General features: G+C 43.7%; 1 protein-coding gene across 3 annotated transcripts in view; it reads left to right on the forward strand.

Moving 5' to 3' along the window:
* Positions 1–358: 358 nt before the first annotated feature.
* Positions 359–14346, forward strand: part of LOC149340271 (nephrin-like) — a 382817-nt gene continuing 368829 nt past the window's right edge. For all 3 annotated transcript variants that reach the window (XM_089549015.1, XM_089549013.1, XM_089549014.1), the window contains exon 1: positions 359–1279. The gene's annotated coding sequence lies outside the window, so the exon portion shown is untranslated. The remainder of the gene's footprint in view (positions 1280–14346) is intronic.

The following is a 14346-nucleotide window of genomic DNA, read 5'->3' on the forward strand; positions in this document are numbered from 1 at the left end:
GTCGTGGTTGGTGCCCTTTCTCTTCCACATCCTCCTCTCATCTCTGGATGCTTCTCCTCAGACTGAGCGGGCGGGAAAAAAACAGTGCAAAGCTTCAATAAAGCATTGAGGTACTGGAAGAGAGATAGGGATGAAAAGAAAGAGCAAAAAGAGGTACTGCTTCCACCCAGCACCGTTCGCGCCGGCACCGGCAGCCGACGCCGAAAGGAAGAAGGAAGAGAGGAAAAGAAGGGTGGAGAGGAAGAGAGGATGCCGGAGCAGGGAGAGGAGCGAAGAGATGGCGGCGGAGGATGCTGCGAGCATCCTCCTCCATCCCCATTAGCTTCGAGCGCCAGCAGAGGAGCGCCGCTCTGTGGCGAACTTGGCAACCAATCGCGGAGTCCCGGGCCCCAACCGCGATATCGCCGTCAGTCGCGCGGCGCGACCGAGTTGCCCCCAGCTCTAGAGCTCCTTTTCTCGGGCCCGCTCTCTGCTGCTGTCGCCGCGGCTTTTCTGCGCTGTGCTGCTGCCGGTGCTGCCTCTGCACAGTGTGTGCGCGCGTGGTGGTGTTTTTGTGTGTCGTCCGCGTCGCAGCCAACCAGTCGTGTACGAAAGCGACACAAAAGTAACGCGTCTGGTGGCTTCTAATCGCTTAACGCCTCTTAACCGCGTATACTACCTTGACGAATTGCTTGAAAGGGCGCGCTACTCAAACGAGGAACGAAGAAGGACGTTATCTTCTCTTTCATTGCAAAATTCGTAAAGTAAAAAGAAGGCTCTGCGTCGTGGAGTGCGTTTGTTTCGGACGTGTGCGGTGTGGACTATTTTGCCCGCTGCGGCGGGCCGAGAACAACAGCGAAAAAGACCCGACGATTACCTGTTTATTGAATACCGAGTGCACTCCAGTGAATGTGACAGTTTGATGGCGGCATGTGGCGTTGGTCGCTGCCGGCTGCGCCGGCGGGCGTAGCTTTCGTGACAGGCAAGTGTTTCGCGCTGAGGGATCACTTCGTTCTGCAAGGAAGCTCCTCCCTCACCCTGCTCCCGTGAAAGTGACGGCGGCGTGAAGCGAAGAGAGGTTTCTGTCTCAACTTCTGACGAGCGGCGAGTGACGGGCCAGGAAGCTGTCAGCCGAGCGTCGGTGGGATTCAATCGTCAGCACGTATGGACGCACGGACGAGTGAATGCTACACCGGTTCTGACGTCGATTTGCAGCACACAGAGGATTGAAGTGCATGTTCTTCTGGCAGCGAGCTTCGGGGACCGGAATCTGCGTGATAAATCCTTCCGACGTGCGCCGGTAAGTGCATGTCCTAGTACTTCCCGCGAAACGTAGCAAAAAACGAGCAAGCGGCGAAGACCCTTTATGCTCAAAAATGGTATCGCGACTCTGACGGCGCTCCCACATGGAATGCTAAAAATAAAAGATTACATCTGGTGCCTCGTTGCTTAAACATCATTGGGCCTTTTGGCCTCTTTCTGAATTTTGCGTGTCTCAGCTTTGTCTTTGAGTTGCCGACAATTCGTCTATCTGTTTTTAAGATCTCTACTCACCCCTCTCTCCACTCCCCACTTGTGTCGGTGTGATGCTCGAAGGTCCTTTAGGTACATGAAAAAGAGGTCGACTACATTGAGAGATAATGAACACCACAATGAGCGGAAGAACAAAATGTCAATGGCATTTTATTCCTCTCGTATACAACACTTCGCGCTCCAATGAAGAGCGGGAAAGTGGGAATAAAAATCTCTATTGGCGACCCATTTCAGTTCGCGTTTCGAAACAATGCAGAAATTACTGAACGCCTGCACACTCCTCTCACAAGGTCGCGCGGGATAATTTAATTAAGGCAGATTTGACGCAATAGTTGTCGCCGTTAGCTGTCAGCGCCTGACACTGAAGAGCCCATTGCAGCCCCAGGACATTTCATTTGCGAACAACATGCTAGGGATGAATCGCTTTTTAACAAGCGTATGTTTCTATGTACGCTTCAAAGAAATTGGCTTGCGTTTTTTTTTTATTACGCCAGTCGAGTGGCCAAACATTAGTGAGTTACTATGAAAACTATAAAAACAACAGGCTAGACGTAGCTTTCTGCGCTGCTGATCTTAAAGCTGTTCACATGGAAGCAAATGAGAGCATAACCCTTTCCTCTGCCTCTGAAGTCGAGATAAGCAAACGCGCTCCTGCAGGTGAGAGAAAGGCCCGTAGGAAAGTTTCACCGTGGAGCATTGGTAATATTCAAATTTATTCACAGTACAGGCGCGGAAGCAAGCTTGTAAAATTTTATGCAGACATAGCCAGTAATGCAATCACATTCTGCCATGCACAGCCAGTCTATCCTTCCTGAGCAGATTTATGTTATTTGCATGGCCTGTTGTTTTAGTGTACTGGTCGATGGACGTTTCGTAAAGAGTAAAGCTTGCGAAGGTGTTAAGTTTCATCTAACTTTTACTTGAATGGTAGGGTTCACAGTTGGAGCATGACAAGATGTGTGCACCGCGACTGTGTGGATGAAAATTTGCTGTCCTGGCAAAAATCGAGGAGACGATGCATGTAGCCTTGGAGCTGTTGAGTTCTGCTGTTTCTCTGAGTGACTGTTAAAATATGCTGTCTATGTATTTTCGCAATGATGACGGTCGTCATTTCCTTACATTGTTATCTCATGCGAGATATTACTTCCATTTTTGCTTCACTCAGCTTTTGGCGCATTCTTCTTAATATTTAGGGCGAACTGCGAATACGGATGAGTGAATAAACCTGTTTTCGAACAGTAAAAGGTTAGGCATTATGTAAAACATTTAACACGAGAAAGAGCATGCCTAATCTAACAATAACTTCTGTTTATTTTTTTTTCAAATTAGGCTATTCTGAGGCAGAAAAATTATTTCAGAACACAGCCCTGTATTATCTTAAATGTTGCGGCAATTAGCATAATGATTCCGCTACGAAAGTAGACTGCGATTTTGGGTCCTGCCTTCGAGAAGAAAGTACATGTAAAAAGACTTGTAGTCACATTAGGGAACGCAGAAAAGAGCGTTAGTAGAAAAAATGCTCTTAAGCGACAGATAGAGAGAAACTCCTTCGCTAATAAACGGACAAAAATGCACATCTCTTCGATTGTGCGACTTAGTTACAATGACGATCCGTGGCATCAGAGAAGCATGAAAAAAGCGGCCATTTTCAACATGGAGAGGCTTGTTTAGAGGAGACTGCTCTAATATGATAATAACTTTATTTGATTTGCACCTCATAAGAAGGGGTCCAGGCTGATGGTATTAATATTTCACTTATCAATGCTTACTCTGCCTTTTAAAGTTCCCCAAAGACAGAAATTCTTAATGATCTTATATGTAAATGAGTAAATGAGTGAAATACTCAAAACGTGGAGCATAACATGACTGGAGAGGGGCAGCGTTTGTTAGGCAATCACTGTTATTTCTTATTCACGTATTGATTGCCATATCCACTTCCCTCAGGAGAGATCGTAGAATATCACCGTGTCCTCTGCTCTCATCTTTTATATTCTGCTGTGAGTGTGTGCAGTAAGTAAATCAGAATTTCCGCTTGGATGGACGTATTACGAAACTATGAGGTCTGAGCTTGGCACCTTCTTAAAGATAATCAATTCCGAACGTTCGTGCCCGTCTTGCTGATGGCAGTGATACCAATATCGATGAACGTAGCGCCAAAGTAAATTGCTGACGCCATCCTGTCTTTGTTGGCAGAATGCCCGGTGTATTAAAAACACAGTAGGTTAGGCTAGAAAAAAGCACTTCCCATTTTAGTGCGAAAACGTTAGTAGCTTCATCGTAAAGAAAATTTTTCGTCGGAACCTAACCTCGTAGACTGGCGGGAAAGATTTGATATCACCACACCGGAGTTTTTCTTTCAGCTGGAAGGAAGTGCCAAAAGTTCCGTCAACTGCAACAGCCGCTAATGTTATCGCATTACCAACACGCAATAGAATTAGGTGCCAGCGTGAATTTTTTATCTTAGGTAATTTGTGGGATTGCAAGACAGACTGAGTATTGCCGTTTCTTTGTTTTCTTTAGTTTTGTTTCTGCTCCGATCTCTTTCAGAAGACGAGCCGTCTCAGCCGGTAGATTGGACGATCCGCTTTTTTACAACAACCTGCCGAGATAGGCGTGGAAGCGAGCGCAAGGCTTTGCTTAAATCCGCGAGGCCCGAATTTGCCACGCTTCTTTTGTTTGTATCTAGCCTCGCAGCTGCATGTGCTACGTGGCCGTTTAGCGGTCTGCGATTGCAGTATTGATCGTGCACAGGCGCACGATTCTTCTCTATTTTACGGCAACAAACGATTTTTACGTCATGCTGGTTCAAGGAATGGCTCGTCTACTAACGCCGCCCTGAAAGTAGCCTCAGGAATAGAAAATCCGTATGCTTTTTAAATACATCGAATGTGGAAGCGCACGGCAACAGTGAAGTTCCATGCTGTCACTAAACATTTTCGATCGACACCTTAAAAGCACCATTTTTTTTTTAGAATTTGAGCATTTTTTTCGCGTTACTTGATAATCATGTTTTCATTACTAGTTGCTCTTCGTCAACACTAATGAAGGCCAAATTGCAGGGATTTGCCAAGGACTACCTGCTGCGCGTATTTGGTTTTTTTTTTCTTTTAGGCGCTCCACCATGCAACTTGAATACGGAAGACAATTGAGGAGTATTGGCCGCTATAAACACGCAATGCTATGTGTGAACCGAAAACAATTTTAGGAATCCAATACCTATCTATATTCATTCAGAAGCCACTTCTTAAAGGAAACAAATTAAACAAGCTTCTGAATTACTTACAGAAATTCATAACCTGTACTTCACTTTAAAAGACACGTTAGCATCAGCTAACGATGATTACCGTATCAACTCACAAACTGATAGATTTCTCGAAGAGTTCGACACCCTAAATTTGGAAAGAAGAAAAATTAAAATTTGAGCTTAAAGTGTCGTATAAGTCGCCGAACGGAAGCTGTGACTGGTCAAATTGGTAGTAGTTGGAAGGACAGAGCGTCTTTTCATTATTGTTAATGCAGCATGGGCGCGTAAAAGCCGTCATCAAAAATTGGAATAAACACAATGCAGAAATTTCAACGGTGCTTTGCATTTGACATTTTAGATCGCACCTACGATTGCTAAATTGAGAGCAACGATTCAGAGCAAACAATTAGTCTGCAGGCTTTGGCTACGTGACAGCAAGTTTGGCGAAAGTATGTTAGGTTTGAGGTAATTATTATTCATTAAAAATATGCGCCAAACACATTCACAGACTCCATACTGCCTAAAAATCATCGTACAATGAACCGAGGTGGTTCATTAGACGATGAATCCGGCAGGTAGGCATCGCACGAATTATACGCTCAAGAAGCAGAGGATGAAGCATGCCTTTATTGCTTAAAAGAAAACTTAAAAGGGCCGACCTATAACGAAAGGCATCAAACCGATGTTAATCTGCCAATGCTGATTGACTAGGGCATAAATATAAACATTAGTATTATTATCCTGGGTAAGCGCTGTGAATTATACATGAGCACGCCCTTATAAGCGCTTGTTTTTCCGTTAACTCCAGGCCGAGCACAATTGTAGTCATAATTTATCTTAATCACTTCGTGTGTTGAGAACCGTAACACAACTCTCTGGGGTATGAACGTTCTGTCTCGTTCAGCCGCATTCATGTATTAATTATACCTGCAGCTAACTTTAAGTAGTGGTATATCGTGAGACCTTAACGAAATGATGGAGACGCTTTTGTGTTCTTTATGTGCCATATCTCTCCTGGCCCCTTGTTTGCAGTAATAATTAATGATCATTGGGAGTAATTCTTGCTGTAACCAGACAATTCTGCGCTGCTTCGGCTGACTTAAACCACTCGCGAAGAAACCAGATAGGAAAAGAGGGGCAAGTGTATCTGAAGAAAAAAAGATTAGTTATAAGAAGAAGAAGAAGAAGTTTATTTACATCACATTACATGATGCAGGAAGCCTGCAGAAAAAACTGCCAGAAGCCAGCTTGACAGAGCCGCAGACCCTCTTTCATTGGCAGTTGGCGGAATGTCGTAAAAAAAAATTATACACAGCATATTTTATCACAACATGCAAAGAACAAAACAAGTGAAAATACAACATATTACAAGATACGCTAAATCATATATTCTGTTACCACATTTCAGTGTAACACGTACTCACATTTTTAATACAATCATGGGGAAATATTATAGACACAAAATCACATTTACTTCATTTTGAAAAGATCGCGCAGTGCTTTGAAAGTTATATCGTCGAGTTGGATGTTTTTAGCTTGGAAAGTGTTTAGTAATCGGTGTAACTTGTTTTGCAGCATTTGTAGACCGCATGTAGTTCTAATTGTTTTAACCTTCCATGGTTCAAAATGACGCGTATGGTATAAATATACATTATTTTCTAGCTGAGATATGTTCTGATTATTACAATTGTTACATTTAGTTTCTTGTTTGAACAACTTGCAAAGCCGGTAGTCATAGGATTTTGTTACTGGAATTACATTGTATTTTTTGAATAATTCATGTGTGTGGTAGTGCATTGCTACGTTTTCGACAGCTCTTAAAAACTTTTTTTCGAAAATGAGCACTCTGTCTATATTAGATTTAGTAGTCGATGCCCACAGCAAGTGACAATAATTAAGTCTATGGAAGAAAAGACCATTATAAATCAGCACCAGAATGTGGCGAGGGAATACATGGCGATTTCGCGAAACAATGGCTATTATTTGTGATAGTTTTTTTGTAATATAATCTATGTGGGCATCCCATGACATTGTGTTTTGAAAAATGACACCGAGGGTTTTAAAACTAGACAGAATCTCTACAGGAGTTGACCGTAGTGTAAGTGTGTTTTGTGTGTCTATGTTTTTGTTCCTAGTATGATACAAAACTGCTTTAGTTTTATCAAAGTTAATCAAGCTATATTTTTGGGTCCGTTTATCAAGCTTAGCAAGCGCCACATTTGCTGCAGCTATTAGCTGATCACTTGACTCTCCTGTGAAAAACACGCTTGTATCATCCGCATAATTCAAAAATGTAGCGGATGGAGCGATACTGTAAACATCGTTCACGTACAAATTAAACAAAAAGGGGTCCAGGATGCTGCCTTGCGGTACACCCTGGGAAACATGAAGTGTGGTTCGGTTTCGGTTCGGTTTATGGGGTTTAACGTCCCAAAGCGACTAAGGCTATGAGAGACGCCGTAGTGGAGGGCTCCGGAAATTTCGACCACCTGGGGTTCTTTAACGTGCACTAACATCGCACAGTACACGGGCCTCTAGAATTTCTCCTCCAAAGAAATTCAACCGCCGCGGCCGGGATCGAACCCGCGTCTTTCGAGTCAGCAGCCCGCGCCATAACCACTGAGCCACCGCGGCGGCAAACATGAAGTGCATCTGATAAAGAATCACCAATGGCTACAATTTGGGTACGATGTTTAAGGTAGGATTCCATAAGAATACCGGCCTTTCCGCGAATGCCATAATGTTCTAACTTCCTAATAAGTACTGCGTGGCTGATAGTGTCGAATGCTTTAGAGAATTCAACGTAAAGGCCCAAGACTAGCTTACCTTTCTCCAAACCGCTTAAAATATTTTCTTTCTGCTTCAAGAGGGCAAGTTCTGTGCTAAATCATTTGCGGAAGCCGAACTGGCTACTAGCTAGCAATTTGTGTTTTTCTTGAAATGCTGTCAATCGGTTTAAAATAGCTTTTTCAAAGACTTTGGAAAAGACCGGGAGAATTGATATGGGCCGATAATTTCCCATATCATTTTTGTCACCTTTCTTATATCGCACGCTTACTCGTGCGACCTGCATTTTGGGCGGAAATATGGCCTGCTGAAAGCATAAATTAAGTACATGCATTAAACATAGAGCAAGAAAATGCGCAACGCGTTTGATTGGTTTTACCTGAATTCCATCTACGTCTTTGGCACTGCTATTTCTTAAATTCAGAATTATGCTTGCAATTTCTGTTTCACTTACTGGAGTCAGAAACACCGAGTTATCATAACGCGGAATGTTTGCTAGGTCATTGGAGCAAATTGCGGTGTTACCTTGAAAAAAATGTTGGTTGAAAGCGTTCGCAGTGGTTTTTCCTGTTAGCTCAGCATCATGTCTTTTTATCTTACACACTTTTTCAGTCCCTATCTTGTAATTTAGCAGGTAAGTTAAGTTAAAGGTAAGTTAACACTGCTTTTACTCTAGAAGGTTGAAAGGTCCGGCTAATATCTGACTAACTTCACGTATTTATTATAGGCTATTATTAATGTTTAATCGGCAATGCGAGCGATACTGCAGTATAAAATTCCTCCATGCCTGCAAATTCATATTTATACTTGATTCATCTCTCGGCTTTTAATTGCAAGTGTAGCATACATATAATCCGTGCCTTTTTTTTGTTCTCGGGACGATATGCAGCTGAATAAAATCAAATTTGAATTAATTAATCTCCAGGTCTAAACTGTACAGACATGGGATCTCTTTTTCTCTATTTAACACTCGAGACAAAATAAGAAAGGTCGATGCGCCCACTTTGGCCCAGAGCTATCGCCGTCGTCGTGAGGGCAGAGAATACAAAAAAAAGAATCGATCAAGAGAATTGAGGCAAATAGAAAAATTGTCAATTGTAAAAGGAAGCGCTGATAGCGCTCGACGAAATCGGAGAAGACGATGGAAAGAAGTATAAAGTCCTGTCACACTCATTTGCTATTGCTGGGTTGGCGAAAAGAAAGACCCAGACACAGAAAGCGCAGAAAATCAACCTTGAATTCTGCCAAACAAAGACATATATTGGAACGCGATGGGGAGCGCGAACGTGAAAGAAAAACTAAAACGGAAAAACTAAAATGAAGGGTTCATGAGTGCGCAGAGCGAAGCAAAAGCATAGCTGTCCGCGTTGCTATGCTTCTGCACGGCTGCGGACTGTGTGCTATATACACGCAGACATCGAAGCCCTGCATTACGTGAAACGGGTTTTGTGCGGATTAGAGCCGGTTCCAGGACTTTTCTCTGCTCTCGCGATGAGGGCGGTCTAAACAAAACATGACCAAAAGTGCAATGCCAAAGGAAATAATTTCACCAGTGCGATAAGCCCGGCAGACTGCAAAAGGAAAGTTACAAACGCAATAAAGGACACAAATAGCACAAAGGTCATGCAGATATAAAGCCTTGGTGCAGAAGCACAGGCCGATAGAAGTGTAGGGTCTCTTTTTATTATTGGGTTATCCCGCGTTTCAGGAGCGTTCTCCGTCAGTGCTCGACGTGGGAGCCCATGGAGCGGCATTTATCTCTCTGGGGTGTTCCGGAATTGATGTTCACATACCTTTTTTTGTTTTTGTTTTCTTAATAGCAGCTCGTGTTTTTCTCTCCGCACCGCTGCTCCACTTGCCAGATATTCTCTCAGCGCTGAGCCGTCGTAATGGCTTCGTTTCGTAGTCGTCGGCGGCACAGAGCCTTGCCCAATGTTCTATAGGTCGCCGGAGGGAACTCCATTTTTACTCGTTGCTGGGTGCTTGAATGTATGCGCATGAGGGCCACTGAACGGGAACGTTTGCTGCACTGTTGCTCCACCTTTAATTTGTAGGTTCCGTTCCAACTGACATCCTGGGGCCACATTTCGACAGATTTAGTATGAACGCAGAATTTTCTGGCTGTCGGACTAGCCCCAAGCCAATCGTGGCAGCCGTCCATTCAATTTCACTGAGATTTGCAAAAAAAAATATAACACGCAGAAAACACACAGACCAGGGATCCCACTAGGTTGGATCATTGCGCATATTACGTAGCAGCATCACTGGATGCAAACTCGTGAATGAGTAGCACGAACATTTTATGAACTACCTTCGGTTGGTTGTCCTAGCAATAAACACGAATGTATCACGACTCCCAAAGCATTCATTTATACCTGTCACCTCAAACCACTCGAAGCGAAAGTCACTGTCTCCATTGGCTGCATACATAGTTACCAAAGTACTTGTCTGTACTTATAAGCTGGAGTGTTAAAGACTAGTTGCCAGTTCTTCTAATGAAGCATTGTCGACAATGGAACCTGTTTCCAGTCCAAGTAAGTTACCATTGCTATGAGTGCAATTTTGTGAAAATTGTCACCGAGAACTAAGTTTACATTATTTTCGGAATACTGACACGGCTTACTGCCTTCATGCTGCTCCTCGCTACGCTGCATCGATATCTTTCACATGGTGTAGGCATGTAATCAGAATCCTCACCTTCCGCCTCCCCCCCCCCCCCCCCCCCCTCGAAAGGCATGGGAGACTGCCCTCCTCAACTGCTCCACACTGGAGCCCCAAAAGCTCTAGTAGAGCGGGCGCTAGACATGGACTCGTCGTGCGGTGTCCAAGACTAAAAATACCGACCATGTAGCGGGGTCTTCTGATCCCCAAACTCTCTCTGAGTATTAAAAAAGTTTTTCACCACCAGCACAAGAAGAACACACACGCACGCAGCGTTTCACGAAGTGCTTGCACTGAAATTGGGGCCTTGCCTGGCGCCAACAAATTAAGGACGGATCTTCAAAGTCTTCGCACATAGAAACTGTTCGTACTTTGCTCGGTGCCGTGTCAGCAATCACGAGGTCCCAGAGTGCCATAGCAACATCCCCTGACCAATTTTCTGGTGGCAGCCGTGGTTCACACTTCTTTGTAGTCAAACTGAGAAGGAGGGTAGCGGCGATGAAATAATACAAAACGTTAAGAGGTAATGCGAGGGCGAACAGCCATTAAGACTCGACAAAAGAAGCAAGCGGAGCTCAGAAATGTTCGATACGAACTCAACTGAAGCGCAGAGTTTCCCCAAACGTGAACAAGATCCAGAATGTAAGAACATTTTCGGGATGAAGCTCTGCCTCGCAACTACTTTCGACTTCGATTTTTTTAGCTGCAGAAGGTCCATATGCTTAGCAACACTCTACACGCTCGGCTTGCCAAGGTTGAAAGACGCTTTTCAAAAGACAGGGGTCGCTTGTGGAACACGCGTAGGAGCTGAGCCTCTCTCTACTGCTTGTTAACAAGGGCGCCCCTCGTCCATTCGTCGGAGCCGTTTATTATTTTTTTTCACTTACAAATCGCTCATTTTAATGGTTCCGTACAGTTTTGTGCGAAATTTTCTTGATGCTATCACGCATAAGCACCTTATGTTATTTTTGCTCAACCTAAAAGTTCTATTTCACAATCTTAGATACTACGCTCTAACAGTGCAACTCGAAACAATGGCAACGCGCAGAGGCATTAGAGACAAGGATAACAAGCAGCTTAAGTGTGGCGATAAGGCTGTATTATGTATTAGGCATTCCATTTTTAGGCCGAGAAGCACTGACAACTGAAATCGGCTACATATCAATAAAACATTTAAGCAACAATCCACTGTGAGCCCTATTATGTTAAAGCTCAGACTGGGAGAGTGGTGAATTTTTCTTTTAGTGTCACATTTTTGAATCTCGAACTTTGCTTCGCTCCCACTTCTTCATTGATTTAATTCTGCACCTTAAAAAACCAATGTGTTGCGGGTAAGTCTAGGATTTTAGGGCCACTGAAAAGGATCAGACGATAATGCCTTTCTTTCCAGAACCAGCAAGAAGAAATGGCAGACGAATTTATCCTGAACTAAGCTTTCAGCCTCCGAAACATATAGCCCTTGCAGCAGTCTAGCGAGAAATTGAAGAAAAGGAGAAACAGATCTTCAGCCAACCGAAGACATTTAACAATGCAGGGCTAGGATAAACTGAAGACGCAGTCACTGACTGTAGTCGAAATGAAAAGGCCTTTAGAAACACGTAGAGGTATTTTGTTCAAAGGACCTGGACAGGACTGGTGGCGATTTTCTTTGCGAAAAAATGCGATTCAGTGTTCATGCCTAAATGCTTGGCATGGGGTCTTTGCCCTTGCTCAAAGTTGCTTGCTTGGTCTGTACGAATACAGACTATTTCAGAGACAAAATACCTGATTAAGAAACGCTAAAACATGAAAGTGCCTAACTCTACAGACAGAATCAAATTCTAAGAGCTATCAAAGTTAATAAAAAGCGCAAGGTGCCCGACATAAGGAAGTTTAATATGGAGCGAATCGAGCATGCTCTAAAAAAATCAAGAAGCCTAAAAGCAGAGAAGGGGAAAGTAGGCATAGGTAAAAATCACAAGTATGCGCTAAGAGACAAAGAGAGCGATCTATTGTGATCTATTGTGAGGATACTCACAATAGATCACATTCACACAATCAGTCGGGTGATAGAGAAATGCGCAGAATATAATCAACCCCTACATATAGCCTTCATTGGTTAGACGAAATCATTTGACTCAACGGAAATCTCACCAACTATGCAGGCAAGGCGGAATCAGGGTGTAGAAAAGCGGCATGTGAAAATACTGGAATATATCTATAACTCTGCACAGATACCCCAGTTCTCCATAAGCCCAGCAATAAAATTCGAATCAGGAAGGGTGTCGGGCAGGGAGACACGATCTCCCCAATGCTATTCACCGCCTGTTTACAGGAAGTGTTCCGAAGCCTGGATTGCGAACAGTTGGGGATAAGACTTAATGGAGTATGCCTAAGTAATTTGCGATTCGCTGATGACATTACCTTGCTAAGAAACATAGGAGATGAACTGCAAAGTATGATCAATAAGTAAGACAGCAGAACAGAACGATGGGTCTAAAAATTAACATGCAGAAAACCAAAGTAATGTTCAACAGTCTCGCAAGGGAACAGCAGTTCACAATTTGTATAGAGGTGCTGGAAGTGTTAAGGGAATGCGTCTAGTTAGGGAAGGTAGTGAAGGCTGACCTGGATCATGAGAGGGAAATAACTAGAAGAATAAGAATGAGGTGGAGTGCATAGGGCAGGCTATCTCAGATCATGAATGGCAGTTTACCATTACCCCTCAACAGAAAAGTACACAACAGCCGCATCTTACCGGCACGCGCCCGTGGGAATGAAAAGCGTACAGCTTACATAGAACGCACGGGCTATGGAAAGGAAAATGATAGGTTTAACGTTAAGACACGAGAAGCAGACAGAGCGAGTGAGAGAACAAAAGGTTAATGACATCCTAGTAGAAGTTAAGAAGAAGAAATGGGCTTGAGCACGGTGTGTAATGTGAATGCAAGATAACCGCTTGTCCTTAAGGGTAATGAATTAGATTTCATGGGGAGGCAAGCGCAGCAAGGGGCGGCCGAAAGTTAGGTAGGCAGGCGCGATTGAGAAGTGTGCGAGGATACGGTGGCCGCAGCTCGCAAACTACAGAGTTAATTGGAGGGACATGTGAGAGGCCTTTGCCCTGCAGTGGGCGTAGTCAGGCTGACGACGAAGATAAGGAGGACGCCAGTTTTGACGTTTCGCTCCCGATCTTGATTGATGGCAGGTCTCCAGTAACATTGTTGAAAACAAAACAAGATTACAATAAAGCTCCAAACGACCGCGTACCATAAGCCGACAGTGCCAGGAAAGTAGTTTTATTAGAGGGCGTACTCCGTTTTACTCACCGCCTGCAAATGTCAAAAAATCAAAAATTCGGGAAATGGAGCATTGGTGCAGAACGCGTGCTGTGAACAACGGAATTGGTTCACCGATTACTTTCTTCGACTATGACTTTTTGAATGTGGTCGGTGACTGCTGCTTCATTTCATCAAATCACCATGCCTGACCAAATGGTTGATTTTCGTCTAACTACCGACTAAATGCAGAGATAGTGTGCAGCTAGTAAGCACATTAATATTTTGCTCTGCATTACATAAACTTCGTTATCTGTAAAAAGAGGAAACACGCATCATTTTTTGTCAGAAGATATTCATCACCTATTGAAGTGTAGTGTCGAAGTGCAGGGAAATTTGCTTGATTGTCTTCCTCTCCCATTAATGGTGACTGCACTACCCTCGGTGTCGTATGTCGTAATTAAAAATTTCCAACATATAACGCACACACACACACACACGCACACACGCACGCACACGCACACACACGCACACACGCACACGCACACACACACACACACACACACACCCCTCGGTTTTTTGTGGTTAGGTTTAAAAGGTACCTGACAATCTAAAATGTCACGTTTAAGTTTGCCAAGTTTTTATTTTCAGATTTGTTTCAAAAATCATCCGCGATACCTCACGCATACTGCGAGGAGGGGAAAAAAGCACCATCGTACAAGCGAAACACCCACTTCAGAATTTAAACCCAGAAAGGTTTAGCTCTCATTAAGAGCTGGGCGAAATTGAAAAAACAAAAACGAATGGAAAAGAGTGTATGAATTTAGCCGATGAGTTTTGCCTGTATTTTATGAATTCTCTTTATCCTGGAGTGTACAGCTACCGGGT

Source organism: Amblyomma mixtum, chromosome 6 (genome assembly GCF_055824585.1).
Source record: "Amblyomma mixtum isolate Tamu chromosome 6, ASM5582458v1, whole genome shotgun sequence".
In the NCBI taxonomy this organism is placed as follows: Eukaryota; Metazoa; Arthropoda; class Arachnida; order Ixodida; family Ixodidae; genus Amblyomma; species Amblyomma mixtum.